Source organism: Pelophylax lessonae (assembly GCF_965119305.1).
Source record: "Pelophylax lessonae genome assembly, chromosome: 6".
NCBI classification, from domain to species: Eukaryota; Metazoa; Chordata; class Amphibia; order Anura; family Ranidae; genus Pelophylax; species Pelophylax lessonae.
The window spans coordinates 11,118,207-11,144,243 of record NC_138773.1 but is presented as its reverse complement, the minus strand read 5'-3'; the positions used below and the strand labels follow the sequence as shown (position 1 = coordinate 11,144,243).

The 26,037-nt window shown below is 47.5% G+C and overlaps 1 protein-coding gene across 1 annotated transcript in view; it reads left to right on the top strand.

Moving 5' to 3' along the window:
• Positions 1–26,037, top strand: part of LOC309557621 (uncharacterized protein) — a gene marked incomplete at its 3' end in the record, with an annotated part of 62,573 nt that overhangs the window by 16,249 nt on the left and 20,287 nt on the right. The gene's annotated exons all lie outside the window — the stretch shown is intronic.

Below are 26,037 nucleotides of genomic sequence, written 5' to 3'. Positions count from 1 at the left end.
CCCCCCCGCCCCCTGAGGCATCATTCACTTACTGTTACCGGCCAGCCTCCAGGTAGAGGTAGGGATGGTCACTCACTCACACTCGACTTCTTCTGCCTTCCAATCCGACTCCGACTTCTTCTTCCGATCCGACTTGACTTCTTCTGCGGACTTCCCATCCGACTCCGTCGCCTCGCCTTGGTCAGCTCAGTCCCAACCTCAAGTCACGCGGGCACGGCTCTCGCTCTCCTGTCCTCTCTCTCTCTGCAGCGGGCGGGAACGGAAGGTGATCGTGATCATGGTGGTCATGGTACATGCATGTCACAGGTGATGGTATAGGCATGTCACAGGTCATGGTAAGGGCATGGCACAGGCATGTCACAGTTGATGGTATAGGCATGTCACAGGTCATGGTAAGGACATGGCACAGGTCATGGTACAGGCATGTCACAGGTCATGTCACAGGTCATGTCACAGGCTTGTCACAGTCAGGTCACAGGCATGTCCCAGTTGGGTCACAGGTCAGGTCACAGGTCAGGTCACAGGCATGTCACAGGTTGTGTCAGTCAGGTCACAGGCATATCACAGGTCATGTCACAGGCAGGTCACAGGTCAGGTCACAGGTCATGGCATCGCTGCAGCGGTTTCAATCACTTACCTGCTCTCCTGGGCTTGCTCACTGACTCCACACTCACTCTGCCTGAGAGACATCCACGGTGGCTGCTCCTCTCCTCCTCTCCTCGAGTCCTCTTCATGCTGACGGCGGCGGGAAGGTGAGCAGATTCTCCTCTCCGTCCTCTTCGTTCTGCGGTGGTGGGAAGGTGAGCGGCTTCTCCCTCTCCTCTTCATTTTGCGGCAGGCGGCGGGAACCGGCGGGAAGCTGAGCGGTGCTGGTTTCTCCTCTCCTCGAGACTCCTCTTCGTTTGCGGCAGTGGGAAGGTGACCGGGCGGTGACGGTGAGTGACTGATGCACGCACCGGCACCGCCCCCAACGAGGTCAGCAGGGATGTCCTGAATTATGATTGGTCCAGGCTGGAGTCTGGACCAATCATGATCCAGGACATCACAAAAGGGGGAGTGTCGGAGCGCAGTGCTCTGCGCCCAGGTGACCCCCCAGAAGGCTGCCAATCGGCGCCTCTGCTGGGTATAAAACCCCACCCCCCCATAGCCACCAATGAGTCCGGCGCCCCTAGTGGGCTAAAAATTAATTTTTTTTAATCTTTTTTTTTTCTTTGGGGGGGGGGGGCGCCCCCGCCCCCGCCCCCGCGCCCCCTATTGGCCGGCTCCCACTGTACTCGGGTACTCTGACGACGGGTACTTGGGTACAACTACTTTGAGTACCTGTCATCGGAGTACCCGAGTACCTGTCTCCAGCCCAGAGTGTCCGAGTACCTATCTGCACCCCATCAGATTACCCGAGTACCTGTCTCTAGCCCATCAGAAAGATGACCTGTCATGCCCAATGACAAGGGATGTTTACATTCCTTGTAATATGAATAAAAGTGATCAAAAACACATGTAAAGGGAAAGTGTCAACATATAAAAATAGCAGTAAAAAAAAAAATGATAGTGCCCCCATCTCCAGGAGCAGACTCATACATAAGTCCCGCCCACATCTGTAAACGACGTTGAAACACACATGTGAGGTATCGCTGCAATCATTAGTGCAAGAGCAATAATTCTATCCCTGGACCTCCTCTGTAACTCCAAACAGATAACCTGTAAGAAAATTGAAAGAGTCGCCTAGGGAGAATTTTTAAATACTGAAGTTTGGCGCCTTTCCATGAACGTTTCGCAATTTCAAAGCGTGACATGTTAGTTATCTATTTACTCGGTGTAACATTATCTTTCAGATTATACAAAAAAAAAATTTGGCTAACTTTTTACTTTTTTTTTTTTTTTTTTTTTTTAATTCATGAAACCAAAAAAAAACAAAATGCATTTGAAAAATTGTTGTGCAAATACCGTGCAACATGAAAAGTTGCAATGACCACCATTTTATTCCCTAGGGTCTCTGCTAAAAAAAACAAAAAAACAAACATATGTAATGTTTGGGGGAAAAGTGTCAGAATTGGCCTGAGTGGCAAGTGGTTAAACTTAAGCTTTAAATGAATGTGTATTCTCATATCTGTCAGATTTAATAAACATTTTTGAACACTTAGGATGCTCTTTACATACAGAGTCAGCCTGGAGTCTCTGTGGGATTTTTCTTTTTGTAACTCTGTCCGTACAGTCTTGTGATCCAGACCAGAACGGTTAAAGACTCCCCTTAGCTTGTGATTGGACAATAAAAGGAGTAGCAGGTTTATGAGGTTGCCAACCTGCTTTCCCTTCCTGTAAAAAAATGTTGCCAATGTGAGAATGACAGGCTCATATAATAGAATACAATCCACCCCTCCCACGGCTCCGGTCGCTGTCCTTCCCACTGCTGTACACTTATTTTATTAGGAGTCTTCTAGTCTTAAAGGAACTTGCCGTGTATTGGGATGACCCCAGCAGTGTGGAAAAAGGACCTTTGAATAAATAAGACCTTCACTCTGAGTACTGCTGTGCAGTTGATCACATGGATCTTATAATACGACAACTGAACTTTTTTGGGCACATTTACCCACCCTGGACGTTGGGGGAAGGAGGGGTAAAAACAGACAGTTTGGGAATAAAGGGTAAAAACAGGTGCTTGGGGAAGGAGGGGTAAAAACAGGTGGTTAGGAAAGGAGGAGTAAAAAGAGGCAGTTGGGGAAGGAGGGGTAAAAACAGAGGGTTGGTAAAAGTGGGGTAAAAATTGGCAGTTGGGTCAGGAGGGGTAAAAAGAGGCTGTCGGGTAAGGAGGAGTAAAAACAAATGGTTGGGGAAGAAGGGGGTACACACAGAGAGTTGGGGAAGGAGGGGGGGGAGAGGCAGTTAGATAAGGAGGATTTTAAACAAATGGTTGGAGAAGAGGGGTAAAAACAAGTGGTTGGGGAAGGAGGGGTAAAAGCAGATGGTTGGGGAAAGAGGGATAAAAAGAGACAACTGGCTAAGGAGGGGTAAAAAGAGGCAGTTGGGGAAGGAGTAGTAAAACTAGGGTTGGGGAAGGAGATGTAAAAACAGATGGCTGGGTAAGGAGGGGTAAAAACAGATGGCTGGGTAAGGAGTGGTAAAAAGAGGCAGTTGGATAAGGAGAGGTTTAAACAATGTTTGGGGAAGAAGGAGTAAAAAGAGGTGGATGCAGAAGAAGGGTAAAAATAGGAGGTTGGCAAAGAAGGGGTAAAATCAGGAGGTTGCAGAAGGAGGGGTAAAAAGAGGCAGTTGGGTAAGGAGGGGTAAAATCAGGCTGTAGGGGAAAGAGGGGTAAAAAGAGGCAGTTGGGGGGAGGAGGGGTAAAAAAAATGGTTGGAGGAGGGGTAAAAAGAGGTGGTTGGGGAAGGAGGGGTAAAATCAGGCAGTTGGGGAAAGAGGGGTAAAAAAAAGCAATTGGGGAAGGAGGGGTAAAAAAAATGGTTGGAGCAGGAAGGGTAAAAAGAGGCAATTGGGTAAGGAGAGGTAAAAAGAGATGGTTGGGGAAGGAGGGGTAAAAAGGCAGTTGGGGAAAGGGGGGAAAAAGAAGAGGCGGTTGGGGTAGGAGGGGTAAAAAGAGGCAGTTGGGGTAGGAGGGGTAAAAAGAGGCGGTTGGGGAAGGAGGGATAATAAGAGGAGGTTGAGGAAGGAGGGGTAAAAATAGGCAGTTGGAGAAGGGTGGGGGGGGGTCGGTAAAAAGAGGCGGTTGGGAAAGGATAGGAATAGGGGCTTGAATATAATCGGTGCATCGATGCGGAGAATAGGCTGAATCGATACCCTATGATGTCATCCCGGTGCTCTGCGCGGCCTCTCCTGGAGGAACACAGAGGGAGAACCTGGTGGATAAAGCCCCCGCCCACCGCCCACCGCCCGCCACAATATGCAGTGAGATGGACACTGGAGCTGACAGGAGCAGAAAGTTATGTGAAAAAATAAATGAAGTGCGCTTAAAACCATACAAAACCTTGCATGTGGTGAATAATATGAAGGATATTATCCAAAGCTTTATAACCATATCTATAACGTAACCAAATCTTTGGAAAAAAATATACACTGTATATAAATATATAGAAATACAATGTGACTTAAAATAACATTTGTGAAAATAAAAAAACAAAACCTTAGGCAATAGAAACAGATCCACTCTATGTATCGGTGTGAAAATGTATACAAATACAATGTGAAACAAAATAATCTTTGTGAAATAAAACCAACAAAAAGTTAAGCAAACAGATCCAGTCCCATAGGTGAAAAAGTGACTGACACTGAGAGCAGGTGAGTGCCGGGGTCACTGATATCATACCTCTGTCACTGATCTCATCCCTCCACTGACATCATACTTCTGCCACTGATCCCATCCCTCAACTGCCACCATCCCTCTGCCACTGATCCCATCCCTCCGCCACCATTCCTCTGCCCCTGATCCCATCCCTCCACCACCATCCCTCTGCCACTGATCCCATCCCTTGACTGCCACCATCCCTTTGTCACTGATCCCATCCCTCCATCACCAACCCTCTGCAACTGATCCCACTACTCCACCACCATCCCTCCGCCACCATTCCTCTGCCCCTGATCCCATCCCTCCACCACCATCCCTCTGCCACTGATCCCATCCCTCAGCTGCCACCATCCCTCTGCCACTGATCCCATCCCTCAGCTGCCACCATCCCTCTGCCACTGATCCCATCCCTCCATCACCATCCCTCTGCAACTGACCCCATCACTCCCCCACCATCCCTCCGCCACCATTCCTCTGCCCCTGATCCCATCCCTCCACCACCATCCCTCTGCCACTGATCCCATCCCTCAACTGCCACCATCCCTCTGCCACTGATCCCATCTCTACATCACCATCCCTCTGCAACTGATCCCATCCCTCAGCTGCCACCATCCCTCTGCCACTGATCCCATCCCTCCACTACTATCCTGCTGCCACTGATCCCATCCCTCCACTACCATCCCTCTGCCCCTTATACCATCCCTCTGTCCCTGAAACCACCCCTCCACCACCACCACAGCTGCCTCTGACTGATCCTATCCCCCCCCTCCCATCAGGCAGTGCCACAGTGTTGATGGGGGATGTGGATGACATCAGTGGTGGCGGTGGATTGATGTCATCCCTATCCCGACCATCGCAACCGATGTCATCCCTATTCCCAACACCACCACTGATGTCATCCCTATCCCCACCACCGTCACTGATCCCATCCCCCACCACCCTCAGTAGACTGAACCTATCCCCACCACCACTGCTGCAATCCCTACCATCCCTCTGCCACTGATCTCATCCCTCCACCACCATCCTTCTGTCACTGACCCAATCCCTCAACTGCCACCATCCCTCTGCCACTAATCCCATCCCCCCGCCACTGATCCCATCCCTCTGACACTAATCCCATCCCTCCACCACCATCCCTCTGCCACTAATCAATCCCCCCCACCACCATCCCTCTGCCACTGATCCCATCCCTCCACCACCATCCCTCTGCCACTGATCCCATCCCTTCACCACCATCTCCTACTTTGATGTACAATAAAATCAATGGCTGTGTTCACACTGTGGCAGTGCGCTTCTATTGCGGTGAAAAAAATCCTGCTTGCAGCATCTTTGGAGCATGTTTGGGGAGCTAAAAATAAAACGCACCAAAAATGCACCTTCCCATTGAAAGCCATGTAAAATGTGGTAAAACTGAGGCAAAAACGTGCCTGCGATGCATTTTGGTGTGGCTTTTGAGTCTTATGTCCTTTAAAAACCGCACCGTATTTGTAGTAAAATCACAGAAAAAACGCATATGCATATTTGCTGCGGATCAGTGTGAACGTGCCCTAAATTAGGAAGCGTGTTACTGGCGGGATCAGCAAGTGAAAATGAATAGAAAAGTTGGAAAAAGAAAACGAATGCAACCACCACGTCTGTTAATCAGTAATATGTGACATTTGTTTTAGGATTTAGATACTTTTTATTGTATTCAGCACACCTTTGTACCCTGACATTGTTGCAGCCTGCAAGGTTTTATAAACAATGTTATCAGATTACAAAGCCGCCACTATTCTAAGGCGTAGAGTTTAATACGTCTGCTGCCATCTACAGTAACTGATAAGTACTGCAGTCAGTCAGAATTACCTTGTTTGTTGTATCTCAGTTGATGTTACAATGATCTGCAGTGTGCCCATCAATACTGACCATCTCATTACATATACAGGTGCATCTCATAAAATTAGAATATCATCAAAAAATTAATTTATTTCAGTAATTCAATTCAAAAAGTGAAACTCTTATATTTTATATAGATGTGTTACACACAGAGTGATAGATTTCAAGTATTTCTTTCTTTTTATTTTGATGATTATGGCTTACAGCTAGTGACACCCCAAAATTCAGTATCTCAGAAAATTAGAATATTACATAGGACTAGTGTTGAGCGAACACGGACTGTATTATTCGTGTTCGTACCGAATAATTGGATTTTTTTTACCCGAACACGGACACGGACACTTTACTGTATGTTCGGGTAAAAATCCGTGTTCGGTCGTTTTATTTCCGGGTTTTGCATGCTTTGGCGCTCTTTTCATGGCGGGCTTTCAACAGCCAATCAACAATCGTTTAACTGGTGTGCCTTAAGCCATCCCAGCCATGCCTGCAAATGTCTTAGTAGCTGTGATTGGCCGTCTGAAGCATGTGACCAAGTCTTTATAAGTTCGAGGCAGCCGCCGCAGCAGCGTCATTCTGCTGCTTAGCTAAGGGACAGAGAGCACACATCAATGTGCTGGCTGCTGATTAGGGAAAGATAGGCAGGAAAAAACCATTTGTGTCCGGATAGAATTGAGGGACAGGTCGGAGTGTTTAGGCAGGGCGAGTTGTAGGCATTTTAGGGATAGAGTCTGCTGAATTATAGGGTCAGTGTCTTCTACAAACTACAATCGATATTGCTGTGTGGGGGGTGGGGTGAATCTGCACTCAATCCTGATCTACGATCTCTTCTCAATCCTGTTAGGGACAGAGTCTGCTGAATTTTAGGGAAACTGTGTTCTACAAACTACAATCGATATTGCTGTGTGGTGTGGGATTGGAGATAGGCAGGTGTCAGTGATCCACATCCATTTTTCTGTGTGTGAGCTGCAGTGAACACAATCTTTTTGGGCTGCAGTGAACACAATCTTTTTGGGCTGCAGTGAACACAATCTTTTTGGGCTGCAGTGAACACAATCTTTTTGGGCTGCAGTGAACACAATCTTTTTTGGTGTGCAGTGAACACAATCTTTTTGGGGTGCAGTGAACAAAATCTTTTTGGGGTGCAGTGAACACAATCCTTTTTGGTGTGCAGTGAACACAATCTTTGTGGGGTGCAGTGAACAAAATCCTTTGTGGGGTGCAGTGAACACAATCTTTTTGGGGTGCAGTGAACAAAATCCTTTTTGGGGTGCAGTGAACAACATCCTTTTTGGGGTGCAGTGAACACAATCTTTTTGGGGTGCAGTGAACAAAATCCTTTGTGGGGTGCAGTGAACACAATCTTTTTGGGGTGCAGTGAACACAATCTTTTTGGGGTGGAGTGAACAACATCCTTTTTGGGGTGCAGTGAACAAAATCCTTTTTGGGGTGCAGTGAACAAAATCATTTTTGGGGTGCAGTGAACACAATCTTTGTGGGGTGCAGTGAACACAATCTTTTTGGGGTGGAGTGAACAACATCCTTTTTGGGGTGCAGTGAACAACATCCTTTTTGGGGTGCAGTGAACACAATCTTTTTGGGGTGCAGTGAACACAATCTTTGTGGGGTACAGTGAACAGAATCTTTGTGGGGTGCAGTGAACACAATCTTTGGGGGGTACAGTGAACACAATCTTTTTGGGGTGCAGTGAACACAATCTTTGTGGGGTGCAGTGAACACAATCTTTTTGGGGTGGAGTGAACAAAATCATTTTTGGGGTGCAGTGAACAACATCCTTTTTGGGGTGCAGTGATCAAAATCCTTTTTGGGGTGCAGTGAACACAATCTTTTTGGGGTGCAGTGAACAAAATCCTTTGTGGGGTGCAGTGAACAGAATCTTTGTGGGGTGCAGTGAACACAATCTTTGGGGGGGTACAGTGAACACAATCTTTTTGGGGTGCAGTGAACACAATCTTTGTGGGGTACAGTGAACAGAATCTTTGTGGGGTGCAGTGAACACAATCTTTTTGGGGTGCAGTGAACACAATCTTTGTGGGGTACAGTGAACAGAATCTTTGTGGGGTGCAGTGAACACAATCTTTGGGGGGGTACAGTGAACACAATCTTTTTGGGGTGCAGTGAACACAATCTTTGTGGGGTACAGTGAACAGAATCTTTGTGGGGTGCAGTGAACAGAATCTTTGTGGGGTGCAGTGAACAAAATCCTTTGTGGGGTGCAGTGAACACAATCTTTTTGGGGTGCAGTGAACAAAATCCTTTTTGGGGTGCAGTGAACAACATCCTTTTTGGGGTGCAGTGAACACAATCTTTTTGGGGTGCAGTGAACAAAATCCTTTGTGGGGTGCAGTGAACACAATCTTTTTGGGGTGCAGTGAACACAATCTTTTTGGGGTGGAGTGAACAACATCCTTTTTGGGGTGCAGTGAACAAAATCCTTTTTGGGGTGCAGTGAACAAAATCATTTTTGGGGTGCAGTGAACACAATCTTTTTGGGGTGCAGTGAACACAATCTTTGTGGGGTGCAGTGAACACAATCTTTTTGGGGTGGAGTGAACAACATCCTTTTTGGGGTGCAGTGAACAACATCCTTTTGGGGTGCAGTGAACACAATCTTTTTGGGGTGCAGTGAACACAATCTTTGTGGGGTACAGTGAACAGAATCTTTGTGGGGTGCAGTGAACACAATCTTTGGGGGGTACAGTGAACACAATCTTTTTGGGGTGCAGTGAACACAATCTTTGTGGGGTGCAGTGAACAACATCCTTTTAGGGTGCAGTGAACACAATCTTTGTGGGGTGCAGTGAACAACATCCTTTTAGGGTGCAGTGAACACAATCTTTGTGGGGTGCAGTGAACACAATCTTTGGGGGGGTACAGTGAACATAATCTTTTTGGGGTGCAGTGAACAACATCCTTTTAGGGTGCAGTGAACACAATCTTTGTGGGGTGCAGTGAACAACATCCTTTTAGGGTGCAGTGAACACAATCTTTGTGGGGTACAGTGAACAGAATCTTTGTGGGGTGCAGTGAACACAATCTTTGGGGGGTACAGTGAACACAATCTTTGTGGGGTGCAGTGAACACAATCATTGTGGGGTGCAGTGAACTCAATCTTTGTGGGGTACAGTGAACACAATCTCATACTTCTGAAGATTTGAGGGTGCTGCCTGTTCCATACTCCCCCTACTCCTCATCTAGCCTTTTAGGGGTACAAACAATAGTAATTGGGGCCTAGTGTGGTTGTGTACGTGTGATATACATACACTTTTTTTGGATCATATTTTCTATTCCGCTATTTAATCAAAAACCTTTGGGGATCAGTTAAATTGGGGGATAGTCTGTGTTGGTACGTGTGAGAGAGATCCACCTTTCCAAGTTGTTGGGGTTCATCTCATACTTCTGAAGGTTTGAGGGTGCTGCCTGTTCCATACTCCCCCTACTCCTCATCTAGCCTTTTAGGGGTACAAACAATAGTAATTGGGGCCTAGTGTGGTTGTGTACGTGTGATATACATACACTTTTTTTGGATCATATTTTCTATTCCGCTATTTAATCAAAAACCTTTGGGGATCAGTTAAATTGGGGGATAGTCTGTGTTGGTACGTGTGAGAGAGATCCACCTTTCCAAGTTGTTGGGGTTCATCTCATACTTCTGAAGGTTTGAGGGTGCTGCCTGTTCCATACTCCCCCTACTCCTCATCTAGCCTTTTAGGGGTACAAACAATAGTAATTGGGGCCCAGTGTGGTTGTGTACGTGTGATATACATACACTTTTTTTGGATCATATTTTCTATTCCGCTATTTAATTTAACTGGGCCTCCATGCGAGACCTGTGTGCCTTGTTGCGCTGTTTTGAGTACTCCACCAACATGGCCAGTGGCAATGACGCCGTTCTCAGCTTAACTATCCCACTTCTATGCCTCCTTGAAAAAACAATTCGGGCGATGATGGAAGAGGATGTGGCACAGGATGAGGAGGAGGAGGAGGATGAAGAGGTAACATTTCCAAGGCTTTCAGGGCAGTCATTCGCAAGGGGCTCCGAGGGTGGGTTCCTGCACACGCAAACGCCAGGGACGCAATTGTCCAGCAGGGGCACAGTTCTGGAGGATGAGGAGGATGAGGAGGAGGAGGAGCTGGAGGAGGAGATGGAACCATGTTCACAGCAGGGTGGCACCCAGGCCAGCTCATGGCCATCACTGGTGCGTGGCTGGGGGGATACAGAGGACACGGACGATACACCTCCCACAGAGGACAGCCTTTCGTTGCCTCTGGGCAGCCTGGCACACATGAGCGATTACATGCTGCAGTGTCTCCACAACGACCGCCGAGTTGCCCACATTCTAACTTGTGCTGATTACTGGGTGGCCACGCTGCTGGATCCCCGTTACAAGGACAATGTACCGTCCTTAATTCACTCACTGGAGCGCGATCGCAAGATGCGCGAGTACAAGCGCACGCTGGTAGACGCCATGCTGCTGGCATTCCCATCTGACAGCGGGGCCACAGTGGAAGCACAAGGCAGAGGAGGAGGAGGAGGAGGTCGCCAACGCAACCAGGGCACCGCCAGCACCTCAGAAGGCAGGGTTAGCATGGCCGAAATGTGGAAAAGCTTTGTCAGCACGCCACAACAAACAGCAGCACCAGCAGCTCAGATGGAACGTCTTAGCAGGAGGCAGCATTTTACCAACATGGTGGAGCAGTATGTGTGCACACGCCTACATGTAGTGAATGACGGGTCTGCCCCCTTCAACTTCTGGGTCTCCAAATTGGGCACATGGCCTGAGCTTGCCCTTTACGCCTTGGAGGTGCTGGCGTGCCCTGCAGCCAGTGTATTATCTGAACGGGTATTTAGCACGGCTGGGGGCGTTATAACAGACAAGCGCAGCCGCCTGTCCAGAGACAATGTGGACAAGCTCACGTTCATTAAAATGAACCAGGCATGGATCCCACGGGACTTTTCCGTACCTTATGCAGAATAGCAATGGATACCGACCTTACCCAGCCATTGTTCCATTTTTGCTCTTTCTCACTCTTTTGGGGTGTACCCTCATTTAAAATTTTTGAAAAGAAGCAGTGTTGGCTACCTCGTCCTCCTCCTCAGGGCCAGATTAATGTAGGGGCTATTGGAGCTGCAGCTCCAGGCCCCTACCTTTTATATAGGCCCCGGGTTGGCCATATTCACTGTTACCGCTCTTCTGTCACTTGTAAACACAGAAGTCTGGCTTCTATGCTCGCTTCCCCAGGCAGCACCCTCAGAACCTCCCCACACAGCGTGAAGGCCGGACAAGGAGGGACAGTTGGCGATGCATGGATGTGTTTATGGGCTTCAGAGACAGCATCCCATGTTGAATTAGGCATGCATGGCTGCACCCTTCCTCCTCTGGGTGCATGGCAAGGCACGGCCCTTAAGGCCCTTCAAAATCCTCAGCACCAAGCCCATGATGCTGTTAATCCGGCCCTGGTCCTCCTCCACCGCCGCTTCCACCTACACCGCCCATAGGTGTGCGCAGCCTATTGCATTAAGGTGTGCACCCCAAAGTTGAAATACACATGCATGTGTTTGCCAGCAGGGAGAGTAATGTATCGGGGCCATGTACCTGTAGGCAAGGAGAAATAGAGCAGAGCAGGTCCCAGGGAGATCTTTCCCATCTCCTCACTGGCAATGCTATGTGCCCTAGGTGATTAGGGTGTGCCCAGGCACACCCAGCACACCCTGTGCGCACGCCTATGTCACCGCCACATCCACCACCACCTCAACCTCCCTCCTACTCCATATGGGCCTCGTCCTTCAGAGATGAAGAAGAACATTGTTTTATTTTTCTGTTTTTTTTTGTTGTTTTAAGTTATTTCCCTATCCACATTTGTTTGCAGAGCACTTGCCATGCTCTTAATTACGTTTTGCTGCCATTTGCAGCACTCTAGCCCTTTCCTTTGGTGTTTTAGAGCCATTTTAGTGCCTTAAAGTTCGGGTCCCCATTGACTTCAATGGGGTTCGGTGTCCGGGAAAAGTTCGGTAAAAGTCCGGGACACGGACCCGGACTTTTTTTTAAAGTTCGGCCGAACCCGTCGAACACGGACATCTAGGTGTCCGCTCAACCCTACATAGGACCAATAAAAAAAAAAAGCATTTTAATACAGAAATGTTGGCTTAGTGAAAAGTCTGTCCATGTACAGTATAGGATGCACTCAGTACTTGGTCAGGGCTCCTATTGCATTACTTACTGCATCAATGCGGCGTGGCATGGGGGCGATCAGCCTGTGGCACTGCTGAGGTGTTATGGAAGCCCAGGTTGCTTTGATAGCGGCCTTCAGCTCCTCTGCATTGTTGGGTTTGGTGTCTCTCATCTTCCTCTTGATAATACCCCACAGATTCTCTATGGGGTTTACATCAGGTGAGTTTGCTGGCCAATCAAGCACAGTGATTGGCACATGATCATGTGACCAGGCAGTGGCGTGCCTAGAGCATTTAGGACCCCAGGGCGGATCCTATATCTGGCACCCCCCCAGGCGGGCAGGCGAAGCACCGCACATTGGCATGTCGTCAAGCGACGTCGCGTGTAGCGCCTACACGCACTGCAGTCCAGCAGAACCTTAAAGAACCCTCCTCCCTCTGCTCCCCCCAGTGGGCAGGCTCCTCCTCCTCTGCAAAAACAGCGCCGACTGACCTGAGGCACCAGACAGAAATACATGTAACTGGCAGTGCCACACTTACTATGTGCTACTTCCAGTGGCACCACTAGGGTTGGTTTCACCTGGTGCAGTAATCCATGGTCTCACTCCCCCCCCCCCCCCACAAAATAAAGGATTTTCCTGTTTTTTGAAAGTGCGCCAAAGATGCAGCATGTGGGACTTTTGGTGCACATTCAAAAAATGCAGAAAAAAACACGCAACCTAATAGAAATCTATAGGACTGCAGCTATAACTGCAGGTAAAATGTAGGAAGACCCCCTTTACATCACACAGCCCCTGTACCTCTGGACCCCTTTACATTACCCAGCCCCGTACCTCTGGACCCCTTCACATCACACAGCCCCCCAAACTCTGGACCCCTTCACATTACACAGCCCCCCTCACACCTCTGAGCCCTTTTACAGCCCCCCTACCTCTGGATCCCTTCACATCACACAGCCCCCATACCTCTGGACCCCTTCACATCACACAGCCCCCCTACCTCTGGACCCATTCACATCACACAGCCCCCCTTCCTCTGGACCCCTTTACATTACACAGCCCCCCTACCTCTGGACCCCTTCACATTACACAGCCCCCATACCTCTGGACCCCTTCACATTACACAGCCCCCATACCTCTGGACTCCTTCACATTACACAGCCCTCATACCTATGGACCCCTTCACATTACACAGCCCCATACCTCTGGACCCCTATACATCACACAGCTCCCCTACCTCTGGACCCCTTCACATCACACAGCCCCCTACCTCTGGACCCCTTCACATCACACAGCCCCCCTACCTCTGGCCCCCTTCACATCACACAGCCCCCCTACCTCTGGCCCCCTTCACATCACACAGCCCCCCTACCTCTGGACCCCTTCACATTACACAGCCCCCATACCTCTGGACCCCTTCACATTGCACAGCCCCCATACCTCTGGACCTCTTCACATTACACAGCCCCCATACCTCGGGACTCCTTCACATTACACAGCCCCCATACCTCTAGACCCCTTCACATTACACAGCCCCATACCTCTGGACCCCTTCATATTACACAGCCCCCATACCTCTGGACTCCTTCACATTACACAGCCCCCATACCTCTGGACCCCTTTACAATTCACAGCTGCTGCACCTCTGCACCCCTTTATAATTCACAGCCGCTGCACCTCTGGATCCCTTTACATTACACAGCCCCCCACACCTATTGACCCCTTTACATTACACAACCCCCCCAAACCTCAGGACCACTTTACATTTCACAGCTCCCCCATACCTCTGAACCCTTATACAATACACAGCCCCCCATGGGCCCCTTTTCATTGCACAGCCCTCCCCGTGGGCCCCTTTACATTGATCAGCCCCCCATAAACCTCTTTACATTACACAGCTCCCCTCACACCTCTGAGCCCTTTTACATTATACAGCCCCCCCCCCCCCATGGGACCCTCTAGCTTATACAGCCCCCCCCCAATGGAACCCTTTACATTACACAGAAAAAGCCCCCCCCCCCAACTCTCCCCTCCCTACCTTATTAGGAGGAGAGCGGAGCAGGAGGAACTGTGTCTGAAGCAGAACAGGAGAGAGAAAATCACCAGCACTGAATAAACAGCGGGAATTGCCGAAGTTGACTTTAGCCGGAGCTGGGAGCTTAACGAGATGCCATACATCCTATCAGCTTGGAGGGTTATTCCCTACCTCCCTTCTCCATTATTTGTTTTTTACATTTTTCTGTTCTGCCCTGATCAACCTATTATTGTGTGCACCAATCACCATCAACATTACCTGACAATCATTAAAAAAAAAACTCCCTTTTGTACAAATATACGCTGCCTGGCCAAAAAAAAAAAAGTCGCCACCTGGAATTAACTAAGCAACTAAGTAAACTAAGCATGCAGTGACTCTCCTATTGGATATTACTGAATGTGCCCAAAGAATGAGGTCAGATGTTCGCGGCCGCTCTGCAGCGCAGTCCGCATGTAGTGATAGCGCGGCTAATATTCTGCCGGCTTTGGCAGCTGCAGCTTGACATTGCATGCTTTTGCCTAATCTATCTTCTACTAAGACTCCCAGATCCTTCTCCATTTTTGATTCCCCCAAAGGTTCCCCCCCTAAAGTGTATTGTGCTTTTATGTTTTTAGTCCCCAAGTGCAAAACCTTACACTTCTCCACATTAAACCTCATTTGCCAAGTCGTTCCCCACTCCGTAATTTTGTCCAGGTCATTCTGTAGGATATCTGCTTCATGCTGTGCAGTTATTGCCCTGCCCAATTTTGTGTCATCTGCAAAAACTGATATTGAGCTACTGATCCCGTCCTCAATGCTGTTTATGAATAAATTGAACAAGATTGGTCCCAGGACTGAGCCTTGGGGGACCCCACTTACCACCCCAGACCAGTCTGAGTATGCGTTATTGATTACTTTTTTTTTTTTTTATCAAGTGAACTCTGTTTTGAGTAAAAAAGAGACAATGTATACAGAGATCAGTGCGGAATACAGTGGTAAATATTGTTACATAAAAAAAACTGAAAAAGAACCCATGTGAAACAATTCAAACAACCGGTTTAGGTGGAATGAACCAAGATAGGCTTACAGTGTTGAAATGCAACCATGTGTTACATGCAGTGAAGGTTGCCAAAACGACAATTATGTAGGAATATCACAAGATGTCAAGTAGAGTGGTGAGTAATATAAAACAAATAACAGTGCGGACTGTGTATGTATGAAAAAGAGAACAATGAGCCCTTACACATTTTACTCCCCTGTTGTCAATTTCATCATCAATGCATGTAGAAGCTTCATCTAGCCACCTGTCCCCAAATCTTATAGGTTTTGGCTGGGCAGATCTATCTATGGATATAAATGACTTTTTTATGGGGCAGTGCAAATCACCAGCCGTTATCCATTCCTGAATTGTTGGCGGCAGTGCCCTGAGCCATACCCTAACCATCAACATGCGAGTGAGAAAGAGTGTCTCTTGTAAGAAAATGTGAAGGTGTTTGTCATTTTCCTGACCAGGGAGTAAACCCAACAGACATTGTTTAGGGCACAAGTGTCAAACACAAGGCCCGCGGGCCGAATGCGGCCCCCCCAGGCCATTTCATGTGGCCCTCGCACCTCTCCTGCAGCTGCAGCCCACCCTTTGTCTCTGCCCCTACATTGTCTCAGTAGTCGGCAGCAGAGGGGACAGAACTCCTTTGACAGATCCAGCGCTTCTCTGTGCAGCTGCAGAAAGGCTCGTCTTTGCCCCCCCCCCCTTCTCAGCAGTCTGCAGCTGAGAGGAGGGCAGAACTCCTCTTACAGATCCTGCACTTCTCTGTGCAGCCACAGCACCACCTTGTCTCTGCCTCCCCTGGTCTCAGCATTTAGCAGACTCTGGAAGCTGACTCCAAGGGGTGAGGGGGTACATTGGGATGTAAGGAAGGGTGGGTGACTCTTGACTTCTGATGGTGGGGGGGCTCTTGACATCTTATGTAAGGGTGTAAGGGGGCGTAGTATGCTCTGGACATCTAGTCTTACAGATATAACAGGCCCTTTGAGGGCAACCATAATGCTGATATGGCCGATATTTAATATTGATTAAATTGAGTTTGACACCCCTGGTTTAGGGCATAAAGGATAATGGAGATGTGACGGGAGTCACTTTGGTTGGGGGGGCCCGTGGAACCCAACTTACCTTAGAGATGTTGAGAAATCCCTCTCTCAGCTCCCTAGACCCCTCTTATGTGTAAGTCACCCTGTGTCTATTAGGGGCACGGGGTGACCAAGAAAATGATGGACAACTACTTAATGGACACTGAGGATATGGTTTGGATTACTTCAAATGGGACAGTAATATTTATCCACAATATACCTGAAGAAATATATGAAGATGTATTCCCACTTTACACTGTGAGACCTATAGCCTGTTGCTATGAAGTCTGTAACTCCTAAAAATTCAAAGCATTGTTTAGATGTGGATTCCAGGTACTCCACCTAGGCTGGTTTAAGTGCTAAGTTAATTAGCATGGTAATGATATTCTTGTCAGCTAAAGTAGTTGCTAGAGGGGGATTAGCCATGTGTCAGCCCTACCTCCTTATCTAAACCATTGTGTGATGTTTTGGGTAAATATTCGGGTCATTGTTCATGTAGTGACTGACATACTTCTCAAGTGTATAAAAAGTTTGTATTCTTGTTCAATAAATCAGTTTCAGGGTTTGCAACTAAAATGAGTGCTGTCTAGTTCTTGGTTGCAATAGGTGGCTATAATATCTGATACCTACAGTATGTTCAAGAAGCCACATACTGACGGAAAAACTCACATTGTGCGTCAGTCTCGTCACAGGGAGCCCATGCCATCATGCAGGAACTGGACCACCTGGGACCTGTAACCTTTCCTGAGAGGGCATGACCACAGTAGGTGGTAGAAACTGAACCGTTAGGGTTCCCGCATCTGGAACAGGAGGGGCTATGTTCCTGTTTACTGTTTATCTGGAAAAATGTAAAAGGTTTTAAATAGGCTCTATGCAAGATATATACTGTAAGCGACTGAGTCGATCAGATAGTTTAGTGGAAACTAATTTGCAGGATTCCAGGACATCCTCCCAATCTTCCTCCTCCAGCTCTCCCTACCAGTGGCGGCTTGTGCTCCATGGGCCGGGGGGCGCGGCAGACGGACCGCACCATACACCCCCTTAAGACCAGACCACACCAGGCCACGCACCATACCCCCCCAGGACCACACCAGGCCACGCACCATACCCCCCAGGACCACAGAAAGGGACGCACCATACCCCCCCCCCAAGGACACCAGCAGGACCCCCCCATGGCTCACTCACCCTGCCTGGACGTGTGCAGCAGCAGACAGTGGTAGTGGTGGTAGCGGTGGCAACGGCTTTGGCTTCTTCCCCCTCAGACTTCTGCGTCTCCTCCGCCCAATGGCATGGCTTCTCCTTTCGGCTAATCGGGAAACAGGTCTCAGGACCCGCTTCCTGATCGACCAGGAGGAGGATCCATGTGACAATAGTGAATTATCATTTGCTATTGTCACACAACTGGGTGGGCTCAGTGCGCAGTTCTCTGCGCCCCGATCCCACCCTTTTTTTTTTAGCCTATTAGAGCCTCTGGCTTTAATCACATGGTAAAAAAAAACCCATTCAACTCCATGCACCTGGAGCTCCTGCATGTAGATTAGGGGGCCGGATGCATGGATAGGGGGGGGGGCGGCGCCCCTAAACCCCCAATGCACCAACCGCCACTGCTCCCTACCCATCGTTTTTTTAACTGAAAGGCTAGGTCAGCAGCCGTCGGTTGGAGAAGGCAATTATAGAAAGTGGAGGTCAGCTTCTTTGAGTCGTCACCCAAGAACACATCAAGTGGGTAGAGGGAGGCAAGTCCCCAAATTAAGAACACAGTGCGTAGCAAAGCTTTAAGAAACAGAAGAACATGGAATTAGGTTGTTCAAATTCTAATTTAAAATCTTGACTTGACTTAATACACCTACTAGTGTACACCTAGGAGAGCTCAATGAGCGACCCATAGCTTAAAATCAGGCACAGTAAGTAATTCTGGCAGACAGGGGTTAACCCAAAGGGGTGTAAGAGAATGTACGGAGGGAGCTTTCATCTTATGCACTGCCAACTCCCAAACCTTACAGTGATGGTAAATCAGTCCCTTACAGCCTCCCAGATGAGAGGGGTTATAAGTATCGCTTAAAAAGGTCTGAAAAGGACTACTCCAATAATGGGAAAACACACTAAAGTAATGTAACCCTCTTTATTCCCTTCATCAAAATAGAAAAAAATGGACAATTGGGCAGCTAAATAGTATAAATTGAAGTCGGGAAGAGCAGCTCTTCCTTTGTTCAAGGGATTCTTTAGTACTCACCATGACAATTTATGTCTGTAGTTACCCCAAATAAAGGTGTTGAGAATGGAGTCCCTGATTTTGAATATGCGGAGTGATAGATAAACTGGAGTATGCCAAAAAATGTAAAGGTTTTGGTAGCAAAATTATCTTTACTAAGTTTATACAGCTTATGACCCCTACAGAGAGACGGGAGTCTGAGTTTTGGTCTCGTAAAGGGGTTCTAGTTTGAGTTTGATATATTTGTCTGCTGAGCGAGTAATCTGATAACACAAATATTTAACTTGACTGGATCTGATCAGGGGGAGGGAGGCTTGTTCAGCAGTTGGAGTCCGAATATCGAAGGGAAGAATTTGGAACTTTTCCCAAATGATTTGTAGGTCTGGTTTGTCTGGTGGTGAACAAGCATGACTTTACATGTGAAACGCATCTACCTTTTTGTATCCTGTATTGACTGTCCGTCGGTTCAATAAAGAAGCATCATTATATCTGTTGGAGTGCGGCCATTTTCATTGGTATTTTCAAGTTTGGCAGTGGTGAGCCGAGGTGAGCACCCACAGTTATTTGGAGCCTTCCTAATCGGCATGAGCGATGTGTGCACCTGTTGTTCAAATGATTTGTAGGCCTGAAAAAAAAGTGTTTAATAAGGTGAACGATGCTAAGAAACAAGTGCCCGCATCTTCCAGGTACAATAGCATGTCATCAGCATATAGACAGATGGTTTGCACTATTTGTCCCAACCTTTAACCTCTAATATTAGGGTGTACTCTGATAGCAATTTCCAGTGGTTCTACTGCCAAGGCATAAAGCAACAGGGATAGTGGGCAGTCCTGCCTCGTTCCCCTGGATAGCGGGAAAGGACTGGAGACACTACCATTTACCTGTATTCTGGCTACAGGAGCCCAATATAAAATCTGGAGCCATTTAATGAACTTAGGGCCAAGTTCGAATCTACGGAGGCATGTCCATAGGTACGCCCATTCGACCGAGTCGAATGCCTTGGCAGCATTTAAATTAACCACTATTCGGGAGCCAACAGAGTCATGTGGGGCTTATAGGTTCATAAAGAGGTGTCTGAGATTAAAGGTGGCGTTTTTGTTGGGCATAAAACCAATTTGGTCTGGGTGAATTCGAGTAAGGATCACCTTATTGAGGCAAAGAGCCAGAATTGTGTCCAGTATTTTGACATCCAATTGTAAGAGGGAGATAGGACAAAATCATTCAGGGAATAAGGGGTCTTTGCCAAGTTTAGGTATAAGTACAATCAGGGCTTCCCTCATGGAAACAGGGAGTGTAGCAGAATCAAATATATATTTGAAAACCTCTCTCAATTTGGGGACCAAGACCTACCGGAATTGGGTATAAAATTCTAGCGGGAGTCCACCACGAGCCTTGGAGGGGGGAAATTGTGCTAGGGCTTCATCTATATCGTCGGAGGAAATGGGGCAAAGTTACGAAATTCCTCAGTTACTAGATAAGGGTCAGTCAAGGAAGGGTCTGTTTGGAAGGCATGCTCCAAGGACACTAGATGATCTTCAGCCAGGCGAAGTGATAATTTAGAGGTTTTGTATCTGGGAAATTATTAGGATAAAATCATTCTAGCATGAGATTTAATTGATTCCCACACTGCCCCACAGGAGGCAGACCCCTGATTGGTGCTAAAAAAGAAGATCAATTCACCCTGTATAGACTCCATGTCAAGAAGTGTAGAGAGACAGAAGGATTTCAACCTCCATATGTAAGTAGGAGGGGGAGTCTTCAGGGACAAAGTAACCAATAAGTGGAATGGTCCAAGAGTATTCAAGCACCGAATGCCACTTCCACCAGACTTGGCAACATACAGATGGATAGTAGGATGTAGTCTATTCAAGACACGGTGGAGTGGGAGGCGAAAAAATAGGAATACATTTTGGAGGTAGGGTGCCTATGCCTCCACATTTCTACCAAAGTGAATTCCACCAGTAATCTGCCGAATCTCGTGGGGGGGTGGACGAGTAGTGGGAGCATCAGGTCCTAGTTTAACTAGAGTGGGATCTACCACCATATTGAAATCTCCAAGCAATATAGCGGAAGTCACTAGATACTGACCTATAAAAGCCAGTCCGCCGTGCAGGACAGAGAACTGAAATAGGGGAGGGACATAGCACTCCAGAATTAACATCTCAGCCCCACCAGTCAGAGTATGCAAAAAAAATGAACCTGTCCTGTGGATCCGACCGTAGTGTTAAGAGTTAAAGCTGTACTGTTTTTGTATTTTTGTTTTTGTAATCGGATCGCAACCCCTCTATAATGAGAGGTGATATATCCAGGCCACCCAGGGCTTTAAGGGCAAGTTTCAGTTGGCCAGTAACATGGGTTTCCTCCAGAACGGAAATATTGGCCCGCATAGAATTTAGATGAGACAAAATCGCAGTGCATGTCGGATTAGCCTGCAAACCCCTAATGTTCCAGGTAAGACATTTTAAGGAGGCCATAATAGGTCTACAGAACAGTATACTGTATATGCAGCCTGAACCCCCAGAGGCAGGTTGAGAACAAAATGGACATTATTATCACCATGTAGAGATTGCATAGACAACCATCATAATCGGAATGGTGCCACTACACATGGATGAATAGATTGTGGAATAAAAAGAACATTAAATAAGGCTAGCTCATAAAGGGGTGTTTCAGGTTGCAGGACATGGGTACTAGATAGTAACCCCATTAGGGTGCATAACTTATATACAAAAATCCAACTAATATAACAAAACAGTATGAAAAAAAAGAAAATTGCGGTGCAAGGTAAACTGTAAATGCTGGGCCAGCATGTAAGGGTGAGCCTGTGGCTTCCCCCCCATCAGACATAGGCTGCCCAGGGAAACAATGCTTAGTTAGTAAACTGGTGCCTTATCGGGAAACAAAGTCCCAACAGTACCCCTACACCTAGGGGAGCAAACAAATGCTGAACAGCACACTGTGGTACAGGGTGCTCAGTGTGCTAGGAAGTGGATAAAAATTACCAGGAAGGGGGAAGGGAGGGTGGACACAAGGGCCATGAACATCCAAAGACAAGGTTCCTGAGTTCTCTGAAAAATAAAGTAAAACTGTTAAGGAGGAATCACAAGACTTCTGAATAGAAAATCAAAGGAGAATGGTATCACCACATGACAGTGTGGAATGGGGAAGGGGACATGAGGGCAAAAGAAAGTTCAATCAGTGAAAAAATGGAGAAAGAGGAGAAGAGTCAACTTACAGGCCCCTAAAAAATGAAGTCAGTTGTGTTATGATCCAGAAAAAGTTGTCAGGGTACCCAGCAACATAGGTATAGCAGGAGTCAAAGTTGTCAGGTTCATATAAAAGGGCTTCAAGTTTGTGCAGGGCCTGCTATGTCACACTACTCCAGCCACTCAAGCACAGTTCAGGATCCTTGAAGAAGTGCACCCCATCATTTCCTACCATTCGGAGCCTGGTGGGATAGAGCATGGCTTAGGTCAGGCGTTTAATCCATAGTTGACGTTTGAGCTGGACGTCGCTGCATTTCTGTGGAAAAGTCGGGATATACTGCCACTTTAACATTTCTAAAAGAAATGTTGCCCTGTGAAGGGGTGAGCTGGAAATTTGTATCCTGATCCCTGAAATTTAGCTAGGAATATGCATAGGGGAGATCTTCTTAGTGAAGGCTTTGCGGGAAAGCAGTGGGTTCGCTCCACCACAATTGAGGCTGAAATTGCTTCTCTGCCATAAATGGTAGTAAGCATCTTCTCCAAAAAAGAAGGGGGATCGGAAACCTTCAGCTTCCTCAGGCAAACCAATGAACCAGAGTAATTACACCGCTGGAGTCTGTTCCCCGTATCTTCTTGCCTCTGCAGAAGGGAGTGTAGTTGATGTAGTTGATGTTGGACCCGTTCCGTGATGACTTGCAATGGGAAAATTTCATCCTCCACGTGGCTTATCCATGATCCACTTTTCCAGCTTTAAAAAATCATGGCGGATAAGCAAAATATCCACCTTCACTTCCTTGATCTTAGAGGTAAGAGTGTTTTGGCAATTGGAGATTGCCTCCAGAACTTTGACCGTGTCCCCAGCAGTCTGGTCAGGTTCTACAGCTGAAGCGGTGCCATCTTATCCCCCTGTGTCTCGGTCCTAAATCGGTCCAGTGTACAGCTTGTATAACAGTGTAAATTTGCTGTCCCCTCAAAATAACTCAACACACAGCCATTAATGTCTAAGCCGCTGGCAACAAAAGTGAGTACACCCCTAAGTGAAAATGTTCAAATTTGGCCCAGGGTGTCAATATTTTGTGTGGCCACCATTATTTTCCAGCACTGCCTTAACCCTCTTGGGCATGGAGTTCACCAGAGCTTCACAGGTTGCCCCTGGAGTCCTCTTTAACTCCTCAATGATGACATCACAGAGCTGGTGGATGTTAGAGACCTTGCGCTCCTCCACATCCCATTTGAGGATGCCCCACAAATGCTCAATAGGGTTTAGGTCTGGAGACATGCTTGGCCAGTCCATCACGTTTACCCTCAGCTTCTTTAGCAAGGCAGTGGCTGTCTTGGAGGTGTGTTTGGGGTCGTTATGTTGGAATACTGCCTAGTGGCCAGTCTCCGAAGGGATGGGATCATGCTCTGCTTCAGTATGTCACAGTACATGTTGACATTCATGGTTCCCTCAATGAACTGTAGGTCCCCGGTGCAGGCAGCACTCATGCAGTCCCAGACCATGACACTCCCACCACCATGCTTGACTGTAGGCAAGACACACTTGTCTTTGTACTCCTCACCAGATTGCCACACACATTAAAGTGTATATAAACCTAATTCATGAAATGTGACCTATGTGACATATATATGTAGTGTTTTCTTATCTCTCTCCAAAGCCCTGAGTCCGGTGTCTTTATGCATTTTCGTTGTTCTGTTATTAGCATGATAACTTCTGACAAGTTATCCATCAATCAAGATAAAACCAGACTGAAATTTGTGTAGTGGAAAGTTGCTATGAATAGATTAACAGAGAGCTTGTCTTGTCACAGCACAGCTCTGCAAGTCTATGCCTATGTGGAGGGGTGCTTTTCCTCCAATCAGCTGTCTTGGCTGTATGCCAAGAATCGACTCCCAGTGCTGAACAGGAAGAGAAAATCTCTAACACAATGTGTACTTTCTAAAGAATATATAAAGCTGAAGAGAGCAGATATGCAGGTAAAACGCATGTAGAGAGATTTGTTTCATCTCTGTGTATCATCTGAGGCTGTTCACTTCAGTGTGCAATATCCACCGAGAGGTACCTCTAAACTAAGCAATGGGCAAAGGTCTCTGTGCTGCAGCTGTAAATGGGCATACTTTAGTCTAATCTTATCTTCAGCTGATGTTGGGGCCCAATTATAATATTGGTGCGAAAATGAGAACAGCCACAAAAATGACATGCAAAACCTCCCCCACTAAAGTGGAAAGAGTTGAATCAATCAAAGTTCATGATAGACTGAAGAGTACATAGCCTATGTAAAGGTGGGCCTATGGGGAGGCAGCTGCAATTGTCATAGGCTGGGGATAAAAAGGGGCGTATTTTGGAGACATTATGGAGGCGAAGTTTACCAGACTTGGACAGTGATTGGATTTGGGGCTGAAGGGACTGGTCAGAGATCAAGGGTTATACCTAGTACCCTGGCATGATCAGAGGGACTGATAATTATATTACTGATCTTGATGGAAAAGTCAGGGAAGATGGCGGGGGAAGATGGTGGGGGCAGAGGGAGGGGGGGGTAATATTATGAGCTTGGTTCTAAAAAGATTTGGCCCGAACATCGACTGTTTGTGGGGAGCTCAGCAGGATATGCATGCATTTTGCACAAATATTCAGGGAATTGTATGATCTCACCCGTCTGATTTTTCTCAAACACCTCCTGTGTGACATAGTAGATACAGCCTTGGGGAAATTTTCTCCACAATGGCAAAGTAGCAGCACATCTGTCCACAAGAATAAGGCTCAGAGGAGGATGAGCAAGACTATCTGTTATTGTATAGAGAGCTGTGGCATCTGAAAATCTCATAGAGAATTACTACTAGGGGCCATAGAGAATCAGTACAAAGGCCATGGAGAATCTCTATTAAGACGATGGAGAAATCTTGAGAATTGAATTCAATACAAAAGGGTTAGGAGGGCCCTGCCCCTGGGAGCTTGCAATCTAATAGTGAAGGGTTGGTGGAGCAAAAGGTAATAACTGTGAGGGATGAACTGATGTATGAAGTAGAAGATTCAGTTGTTATCTGAGGGCAGCATAGGCTTCCCTGAAGAGATGAGTTTTTAGAGATCACCTAAAACTAGACAGAGTAGGAGACAACCACACAGATTTGGGTAGAGAGTTCCAGAGCATGGGAGATGCTCTGGAAAAGTCCTGAAGATGAGCATGGGAGGAGGAGACAATGGAGCTAGAGAGCAGGAGGTCTTGAGAGGAGCAGAGATGATGGTTTGGGTTATATTTGTAAACAAAATTGGTGATGTAGCTCAGGGCAGAGTTGTGGAAGGGTTTATACTGTATGTTGTTGTTAGTATTTTGAATCAAATTTGCTAATCAATCGAAAGCCAGTGGAGGGATTGGCAGAGAGGGGTGGAGGAGACTGAGTGGAGGGCAGTGGAGGGATTGGCATAGAGGTGTGGCAGACACTAAGTATAGGCCAGTGAAGGGATTGGCAGAGAGGGGTGGAGGACACTGAGTATTGGCAGGTGAAGGAATTGTTGGCGATGGGGTGGAGGGCACTGAGTATAGGCCAGTGGGGGGATTGGCCGAGAGAGGTGGAGGACACTGAGTATATGCCAGTGAAGGGATTGCTGAGGAGGGGTGGAGGACACTAAGTATAGGCCAGTGGAGGGATTGGCAGAGAGAGGTGGAGGACACTGAGTTTAGGCCAATGAAGAGATTGGTGGAGAGGGGTGGAGGACACCAAGTATAGCCCAGTGTAGGGATTGGCAGAGAGACGTGGAGGACACTGCGTATAGGCCAGTGGAGGGATTGGCAGAGAGAGATGGAGGACACTGAGTATAGGCCAGTGAAGGGATTGGTCGAGAGAGGTGGAGAACACTGAGTATAGGCCAGTAAAGGGATTGGTAGAGAGGGGTGGAGAACACTGAGTATAGGCCAGTGAAGGGATTGGTGGAGAGGGGTGGGGGACACTGAGTATAGGCCAGTGAAGGGATTGGCAGAGAGGGGTGGAGGACACCGAGTATAGGCCAGTGAAGGAATTGGTGGAGAGGGGTGGAGGACACTGAGAATAGGCCAGTGAAGGGATTGAAGGAGAAGGGTGGAGGACACTGAGTGGAGGCCAGTGAATGGATTGGCAGAGA